Raw genomic sequence first — 9,977 nt, 5'->3', positions numbered from 1 at the left:
TCCTGGTGCCCGCCTCAAACATTCACTCTAGCAGTTATATGAGCAGCCTGGAGAATCCCAATCCCAGTGGTCTCGCTCCCTGGATCTACTTTCTCTTAAAAATCATTCCCCTAAGTTTCCATCACTTGGCCAAAGTTTAGTAGATATCTCCACATCTCCAGCTAGAATAGCACCAGAATTTCAGGACTACGGCAATAGAGTCTGATATTAAATTCTATCTCTGTCTGTCTGTCTATCTATCTATCTATCTATCTATCTATCTATCTATCTATCTATCTATATCTATCTATCTAATCTATCTGTCTGTCTATCTATCTATCTAATCTATCTATCTATCTATCTTTTACAGAACAATTTGTGGGATAGTAGCTTTGGGGTCCCAGATCTAGGATGGGCCTGGTCCTCCATGCTGGTTCTCCTGGGTGATATTTCTGTTAGTTTGAACAGTAATCACAATTTTATTACTGTTGCATCTTTTTTTTTTTCACTCTTAGACTGATTTTATCATGTGTATAAAACATACACACACCTACATCTCAAGGATAAACATTAATCCTTGAAAAATATGTGGTCTAAAACTATATTGAGGAAAGAAAGAGAGGATACTTTAATTGCCACATGATTAACAGGAGGTCACCACACAGCTTTCACAAATCTACAAGTCATTCAATTTAGGCTGATTCAAGTTCTCCCTTGGGCCAGCCAGAGCACAAATAATGGAGCAATTTGACTCTTCAATGACAGATCTCTGATTTCCAGAAAAGAGACTTTGAAATACCCAATTCTAGTAAATATGCAATTAAATTTCCAGCTAAATGACCTTTGCTCCTGTAATCTTCATCTTGGGGAAGGGAAAGAAGAAGGCTTATTCTGTTTAATAGTTTGATTTTTATAATAGGGTTTGTCTCTGTTATAATTCTTGTTTGATATTTAAAATGTTAGCTAAGAGAAAACTTCTGTTTGTTTTTATTTAGTGGGAATAAACTAACCCTCATCTGAGTGCCTAGTTAACATCAGGCGCTTTGTACACATAATCAATTTAAACTTGACCACCACCCTGTGATGTAAGTATTATGTACCATATTAACAAATAAGACAACATGCCTACCCTGTTTGATCTTTTCAGTGTTTGTTAGGGAAGCAGAGGTTTGATTTGAAGTCTGTTTGATTACAAAGTTCATGTTTGCTGTCAAATGGCTGATCTTGAAAGTTTTAGGCTGTTTGATGAAATTTGGGCTTTGTAGTCTCCTCTCTCTTGCTGTTATCTGTAAATAGAACTTGAGAAATTGTTCAGTTTTATGTTTGAGAGATTGTTTACATTTGAGATTTTGTACTGTTATTGTTGTAAAGTTAATAGTTACTCTATGGGATTACTACTCTAGGTCATAGTTTCAATGCAGGAAAAATATTTTTTCATCATTAGATGAGTATCTGTAAGTCAACAATTCATACTAATATAATTATTTTAGTATTGAGATACTAGGCAAATATAACTTTTCTGTATTACTCAGATTTTACTTAAATATTACCTCTTCAAGGTGGGCCTCCCTAAATCTCTCATACTAGGTCAGGGAACCTGTGTTACAAGCCACCTATACTTTTCCTTCATAGTACTTTAAACTTTTATTAATACTTTCAAAATATTCCCCTTCTTGTGTCCATGTGTTCTCATTGTTCAGTTCCCACCTATGAGTGAGAACGTGCGGTGTTTGTTTTTTTGTCCTTGCGATAGTTTACTGAGAATGATGATTTCCAGTTTCATCCATGTCCCTACAAAGCACATGAACTCATCATTTTTTATGGCTGCATAGTATTCCGTGGTGTATATGTGCCACATTTTCTTAATCCAGTCTATCGTTGTTGGACATTTGGGTTGGTTCCAAATCTTTGCTATTGTGAATAGTGCCGCAATAAACATACATGTGCATGTGTCTTTATAGCAGCATGATTTATAGTCCTTTGGGTATATACCCAGTAATGGGATGGCTGGGTCAAATGGTATTTCTAGTTCTAGATCCCTGAGGAATCGCCACACTGACTTCCACAATGGTTGAACTAGTTTACAGTCCCACCAACAGTGTAAAAGTGTTCCTATTTCTCCACATCCTCTCCAGCACCTGTTGTTCCCTGACTTTTTAATGATCACCATTCTAACTGGTGTGAGATGGTGTCTCATTGTGGTTTTGATTTGCATTTCTCTGATGGCCAGTGATGATGAGCATTTTTTCATGTGTCTGTTGGCTGCATAAATGTCTTCTTTTGAGAAGTGTCTGTTCATATTCTTTGCCCACTTTTTGATGGGGTTGTTTGTTTTTTTCTTGTAAATTTGTTTGAGTTCATTGTAGATTCTGGATATTAGCCCTTTGTCAAATGAGTAGGTTGCAAAAATTTTCTCCCATTCTGTAGGTTGCCTGTTCACTCTGATGGTAGTTTGTTTTGCTGTGCAGAAGCTCTTTAGTTTAATTAGATCCCATTTGTCAATTTTGGCTTTTGTTGCCATTGCTTTTGGTGTTTTAGACATGAAGTCTTTGCCCATGCCTATGTCCTGAATGGTAATGCCTAGGTTTTCTTCTAGGGTTTTTATGGTTTTAGGTCTAACATGTAAGTCTTTAATCCATCTTGAATTAATTTTTATATAAGGTGTAAGGAAGGGATCCAGTTTCAGCTTTCTAAATATGGCTAGCCAGTTTTCCCAGCACCATTTATTAAAGAGGGAATCCTTTCCCCATTGCTTGTTTTTGTCAGGTTTGTCAAAGATCAGATAGTTGTAGATATGCGGCGTTATTTCTGAGGGCTCTGTTCTGTTCCATTGATCTATATCTCTGTTTTGGTAACAGTACCATGCTGTTTTGGTTACTGTAGCCTTGTAGTATAGTTTGAAGTCAGGTAGCGTGATGCCTCCAGCTTTATTCTTTTGGCTTAGGATTGACTTGGCGATGCGGGCTCTTTTTTGGTTCCATATGAACTTTAAAGTAGTTTTTTCCAATTCTGTGAAGAAAGTCATTGGTAGTTTGATGGGGATGGCATTAAATCTATAAATTACCTTGGGCAGTATGGCCATTTTCACGATAGTGATTCTTCCAACCCATGAGCATGGAATGTTATTCCATTTGTTTGTATCCTCTTTTATTTCATTGAGCAGTGGTTTGTAGTTTTCCTTGAAGAGGTCCTTCACATCCCTTGTAAGTTGGATTCCTAGGTATTTTATTCTCTTTGAAGCAATTGTGAATGGGAGTTCATTCATGATTTGGCTGTCTGTCTGTTATTGGTGTATAAGAATGCTTGTGATTTTTGTACATTGATTTTGTATCCTGAGACTCTGCTGAAGTTGCTTATCAGCTTAAGGAGATTTTGGGCTGAGACAATGGGGTTTTCTAGATATACAATCATGTCGTCTGCAAACAGGGACAATTTGACTTCCTCTTTTCCTAATTGAATACCCTTTATTTCCTTCTCCTGCCTGATTGCCCTAGCCAGAACTTCCAACACTATGTTGAATAGGAGTGGTGAGAGAGAGCATCCCTGTCTTGTGCCAGTTTTCAAAGGGAATGCTTCCAGTTTTTGCCCATTCAGTATGATATTGACTGTGGGTTTGTCATAGATAGCTCTTATTATTTTGAGATATGTCCCATCAGTACCTAATTTATTGAGAGTTTTTATCATGAAGGAGTGTTGAATTTTGTCAACAGCCTTTTCTGCATCTATTGAGATAATCATGTGGTTTTTGTCTTTGGTTCTGTTTATATGCTGGATTACGTTTATTGATTTGCGTATGTTGAACCAGCCTTGCATCCCAGGGATGAAGCCCTGTTGTGGGGTGGGGGGAGGGGGGAGGGATAGCGTTAGTGGATATACCTAATGCTAAATGATGAGTTAATGGGTGCAGCACACCAACATGGCACATGTATACATATGTAACAAACCTGCACATTGTGCACATATACCCTAAACTTAAAGTATAATAATAATAATAATACTAATACTAAAAAAAAACTTTCAAAATTTGGTGGGCTCATTTTTATCTCAGTTTCATCTTGCGATTTCTCTGGGGTGAATATAATATGCAAGACTGAAGTGCACTTGCAGAATAGCAGGGGAACATTCACAGAATGGACCTGAGCTGCCCTGAGGCAGGGTCAACGTAATGGGTTATTCCTCAAGAAAATGAAGGTCAGAGACTGGAAGATAATGCAGAAAGAGACACTGAGTTGTCAAACATCGCATATGTTTTATTGGATATTAATAAAATACGAAATGAGTGATCATATGTCAAACACCTTCATATTCTGCTAATGGTAGAAACAAAGCGCAGTCGTCAAATCAAATAAAAAAACCTAAAAGCCAGAGAACATAGCTCTAAAGACAATGAATGCCATATTTTCTAAAAGACTTGGTATAAATATAAAAGTATCTAAGTATTTTATACACACACATTGCTATTTTAGTATTTACAGTTTACCTTAGGACTATACTTTCAGAGTTCATTTCTACAGTTCGTTACAGCTTACTTTGAAAACTAAAATCTGCTTTCCAATCTAAAATAAGTCTACCTTTTCATTCTGGCTTGGAACAGCCAATAATCTTTTTCTAATATTTACCACAATTTGTAATCATCTATTATTTGTGTGTTTATATGTTTAATGTCGATTCCCCTTATGAGACTGTAAGCTCTGTGAAGGTAAGGACCGTGTCTGTTCTGTTCAAATCATGTACACTGTGCCTCCCTACTAATAATGCCTGACCTACAGTCATTTTATAGACTACTTGTTTACTGAATGTTGAGTTACTAGGGCCAGGAACGTCTGCACACTGAGCCAGCTTGAAATGATGACAGAATAAATTTGGCCTCTGTAGCATGAACGTTAATGTTGCTTAAAAACCTTTCTTGTTGGCCGGGCACGGTGGCTCATGCCTGTAATCCCAGCACTTTGGGAGGCTGAGATGGGCAGATCACGAGGTCAGGAAATGGAGACCATCCTGGCTAACACGGTGAAACCCCATCTCTATTAAAAATACAAAAAATTAGCTGGCCTGGTGGCGGGCACCTGTAGTCCCAGCTACTCTGGAGGCTGAGGCAGGAGAATGGCATGAACCCAGGAGGCGGAGCTTCCAGTGAGCTGAGATTGCCCCTGCACTCCAGCCTGGGCAACAGAGCGAGACTCTGTCTCAAAAAAAATAAAAATAAAAAAGTACAAAACCCCTTTCTTGTTAAAAATCCTTTCCTTTAATCTTAGATCTGCATTTAGTCATTGTACATTTTGCAGATCCAGGGATGATTCTGGGTTTAGTTTTTTGTGAGACTGCCACAAACTCCCACAGGCTGGGTCTATGCATAAAGTGAGGCCATTGGAGAGAATGTCTACTGAATTGCTGAAGACAATTGCTACTGAGAATAGATCGTAACTTAGGAAGAAACAATTCAGTACCAAAAGAGTAATTGGAGCCCTTCTGGAAAACACTAATAAGGTGCCTCAAGGCTTGCAGATGCTAGATAAAAATAGCATGCTGTTGGAGAGTTTTAAAGGCCTAATTTTACGTTGTGCGCATGTACCCTAAAACTTAAAGTATAATTAAACGTTACATAAATAACTTTTGTTATAGATGTAATTTAGGGTGGTTTTAACCTATCTTCCCCAGGTAAATAACTGTGTATAATTATCTTTTGATAATGGCCAGCAGGTCTTTACATTCTTCAGGTTTTCTCTTCCAGATATATGTACTATCTCTTGGTCTATAGATGGCACTCTAGCTATCAGGATACCATCAAAAAAAATCTGGGATATTGGAAAAGGCACATTTTTTTTTTGAGGTCATCAGGGTGCTCAATGCAAACCATGGTTGAACACTTGAAGATGTCCAGTAGCTGCTTGAAGATTTCCTGATAAAGAGCTACACAGCAGCATATTCTGCCAGCAGTCATAGGCACTTGGATTTTCTCTCTTCAGATTTAGCTCCTTCTCCTTTTGCCAAACTGCCTGGACAGAGATGCAATTGCTTCCTGGTCCTAGAGTCTGTCACTGGCCTCAACTTTCTAGTTGTTATCTCCCAGAGATAATATGAGTTATAATCTTCCCAAAGATGCTAGATGTCTAGAATCATTTCCAGAATGCTCCCCGGACCATCATAAAAATAAAGCACTTGCTAAATCCCCCCAGGATTTAAGTCATGCCTGTTCATGTATCTTCCATTCAATTTGCGGCATATCTGTGGTTTAGGACAGTCTTTCTCGAGTGATCCATAGTGAACGGTAACTTTTTGTTTGTTTTCTTTTCAGTGTATTATGGACTGGTACTTTGTGTAAAATATAATAAAATTAGTTGTTAGAAATGTAAAATCGTAAGTAAAAACAGACATACAAAATACAAACTACATTTTTTATTAGTAGATTCCAAAGACAAAATTACTCCACCAATGTGCTATAGTAGTTTCTTTTTTGACATTTAAAATTCAGATTAAACTTTATTTAAATCAGAAACACAATTCTTAAAATTGCATTTAGAGTCAAGATCCCTTTTATAACCCTCTTGTTATAAAAATCAGAAGGAATATTTGTAAGTAAAGCAGATATCTCTCTAGGTTAATGAGACCAAATTTGACTTTGGATTTTGTACTTTAAACAGATTCTAGAAGATAGAGGAAAAAATATGTTATTTACAGAAAACAGTATCTACATGTGTATTCAGAGACATAAATTTTTTGATGGAAATGACTTCAGTACACGCTGGAATCTTAGATGCAATTTTCAAAGAGCTTAGTTTTATTTTCTTGGATTTTAAGAATTTCTAAAATCCTTTTTCATCCTCAATTTTGGGAGCCAAATAATACTTTAAATGTTCCATATCCGGCAATCTTATACTCTACAGCAAGGGGTGCATCTGCAGACATACTGACTGTTACTGGGAAGAGAGAGTGGAGTGCCTGTTATAATGAAATTTAAGTACCTTAGTGCAAAAGTTAGCTGAACTGGCCCATTCATCATTATGGCAACAGCCTCCTCTTCTCTATTGTAATTACTTGTTTGTGACAATGTTTCCAAGTCCAAGTTCTCCATTTGCAGAAAATTTCACTCCATCTTTTGCACAGGAAATTATAACAGACTCTCCAATATGACTGAGATCTTGGCATATATGAACAAATTCACTAGAATGCATCTTTATTACACAGCTGTACTCTTGTTCTGGAATTTCAAGTTGCTCAACATCTAGAGTCATTAACTTCAATTCATTAACTAAAAGTTCTCTAGATTTAGTGCTTCAAATTCTAGCACCAAGAGGTCCATGGTACCTTCAGACCTCCATGTAATGATGTCTTCACTGCCATCGTTGTATTTTAGCATTTTGGACGTGCTGGTGAGGCTCATGCTCATGGCTAGGTTGTGGTCACAGTGGTATGTGTTGAAGCCCTGGTCACACAGGGTGAGCTGCACCAAGGAAATGTGTGACACTTTCATGCTGTGTAGGTTCACCTGCTTGAACTGTTGTCCCAGCAGGCCTATCTCTCATGTTGAATAGGGCTGACTGTGCAACTAATAAGATGTTGTGGAGATGACAGTGTGTGACATCTGAGGCTAGGTCATAGAATACATTGTGACTTCTCACTGTTTCTGGGAGAAGTCAGCTTTCATATCACAAAGACACTCAAGCAGCACTATGAAGAGGTCCAGGTGGTAAAACTGAAGACCTTCACAAACAGCCAGCACTAATTTGCCAACCAAATGACGGTCTATGGAAAACAGATCCTCTGGCCTCAGGCAAGTCTTCAAAGACTACAGTCCCAGTCAACCTTTCACTGTAACCTCATGGTAAACCCTGCACTAGTACCATCGAGCTGCTCCTGAATTCCTGACTCACAGAAACTGTGAGAGAATAAATGTGGTTGTTTTGGGACACTAGATTTTGAGGTAATCTGTTATGCACCAATAGATAACAAATAGAGACCAATACATAAATCAATACATTACTTCCATCTGCGTGATAGGTGTTATGATAGAAGTAGAATACAAGGTGTGGTACAGACAGAGTGGATCTGAAGTAGTAGCCTGTTGTCTTAGTCTGTTGTGTGCTGCTATAATGGAATTTCACAGACTGGGTAATTTATAAATAACAGAAATTTATTCTCTCACATTTCTAGAGGCTGGCAGGTCTAAAATCAAGGCATGATCAGGTTAGGGCTCAGTCTCTCTGCTTTCAAGATGGTGCCTTGAGCACTGCATCCTCCAGAGAGGAGAAACATTGTGTCCCTACATGGCAGAAGAGCAGGAGAGGAAAGGAGACAAATGAGAATAGGGCTCACCCTTTTATAATAGCATTAATTAATTCACGAAGGTGGAGCCCTCATGAGCTAAACACCTCCTTTTAGGTTCTATCTTCCAACACTGTTGCTTTGGAGATTAGGTTTTCAACAAGTTAGCTGAACTGGCTCATTCATCTTTATGGCAACAGCCCCTTCTTTATTGTCATTACTTGTTTGTAACAATGTTGCTACTTCCAAGTTCTCCACTTGCAGAAAATTTTACTCCATGTTTTGCACAGGAAATTGTAATTTTGGGGACATATTGAAACTATAGCATCTACCAAATTAGTAACTCTACTGAGGCAATGTTACAATTCAAGTTTTCACAATTTCCGCAAGCCTGCTATAAATTAGTACTTGTTGATTACAAAATAATCAGCAAAATACAAGTATTTATTCCTTTGTACATGGAAACAACCAAATTTTTTTTGGTAGGAAGGTTACAAGCGATGACAATCTATATTTGTCTTCATAGTTAAGTACCTCTATAACCAAGAGGGTGGACTCTTGAATTCATGTTTCTTTTTATTTTTTCAATGTTGAGACAGTAATCAACACTACATGTGGCCAAATGAAAAGCTTTCACATAAAACATTTCAAAAATTTTTAATTCATTCATCCTCTCCTTCCCTCACCGCCAATAAATTTTTTAGTAAAGTGGGATGCCTCCTCATTCACAGAATGAAGAACATATGCTAGCATTTGGGTTACTTTGGTATCAATGTCAGCTCAGACTCTGCATCTGAGAGTTCCTTAAGGATATGGATATTTCTGGCCAGGCGTGACAGCACAGACCTGTAATCCCAGCACTTTGGGAGGCCAATTTGGGAGAATTGCTTAAGACTAGGGCTTCAAGACCAGCCTGGGCAAAATAGCAAGATCCTGCCTCTACAATAAAAAAAATTAGCCAGGCTTTGTAGGAAGTGCCTGTAGTCCCAGCTACTTGGGAAGCTGAGGTGGAAGGACTGCTTGAGCCCGGGAGTTTGAGGTTGCAGTGAACTATGAATGTGCCACTACACTCTAGCCTGGGTGACAGAGTGAGACCCTATCTCAAAAAAAAAAAATAATAATAAATACAAGTATTTCCCCTTTCCCCATATATAGTAATACTGGTTTATCAGCCTAGGGAAGGTCTGAGCGAATTGATAGTGTATACAATTACTGTGTGTTGGGTTCTTTCTGCGGAGGACCCAGACTTGCTTCAATCGATGGGCTCTGGATTTGAGATGGCTTAGGTTTGGAAACTGGATAGAGAGATTATAATTTTCTACTGTGGCAGCTGACATCAGCCTTTGGCTCACCCATTATTGATCTTCTTTTGGGTGTATAGGTCAGGCAGTACCCTCATCCATCTTAGCTCTAGGCACACCATGATCTATTAACCATCACTACAGATCCCTGTATGTCACAGCCCACCAGTTTCCATTCAACCTTCGTTATCTATTTGGATAATTACATCTATCTTGCTCTTGATGGCCAAGTGGTGCCTCCTGGCCTCTGCTGTTTCACAATCTTATCATCCTTGAATCCTAGGGGCTTCCCTACCATTATCCCTGGTATACAAAGCATAGACACTGCCAAGCCTCTCAGTGAGGCCAGTGCCCTTCATCCCCAGCTCTTGCACCACTTTGCATTTCTTATTGCTTTAGTAAAAGGGGTGTCCCCTTTTGATTCTCTTGAGAAAC

The 9,977-nt window shown here is 38.4% G+C and overlaps 1 pseudogene; it reads right to left on the bottom strand.

The window, feature by feature from the left end:
- Positions 1-6,715: 6,715 nt before the first annotated feature.
- On the bottom strand, positions 6,716-9,578 carry LOC129491596 (proliferating cell nuclear antigen-like; annotated as a pseudogene).
- Between the last annotated feature and the right edge of the window lie 399 nt (positions 9,579-9,977).

Source organism: Symphalangus syndactylus, chromosome 10, assembly GCF_028878055.3.
Source record: "Symphalangus syndactylus isolate Jambi chromosome 10, NHGRI_mSymSyn1-v2.1_pri, whole genome shotgun sequence".
Classification (NCBI taxonomy): domain Eukaryota; kingdom Metazoa; phylum Chordata; class Mammalia; order Primates; family Hylobatidae; genus Symphalangus; species Symphalangus syndactylus.
The sequence above is the reverse complement of the archived record's forward strand: the minus strand, read 5'-3'. Positions and strand labels throughout refer to the sequence as shown.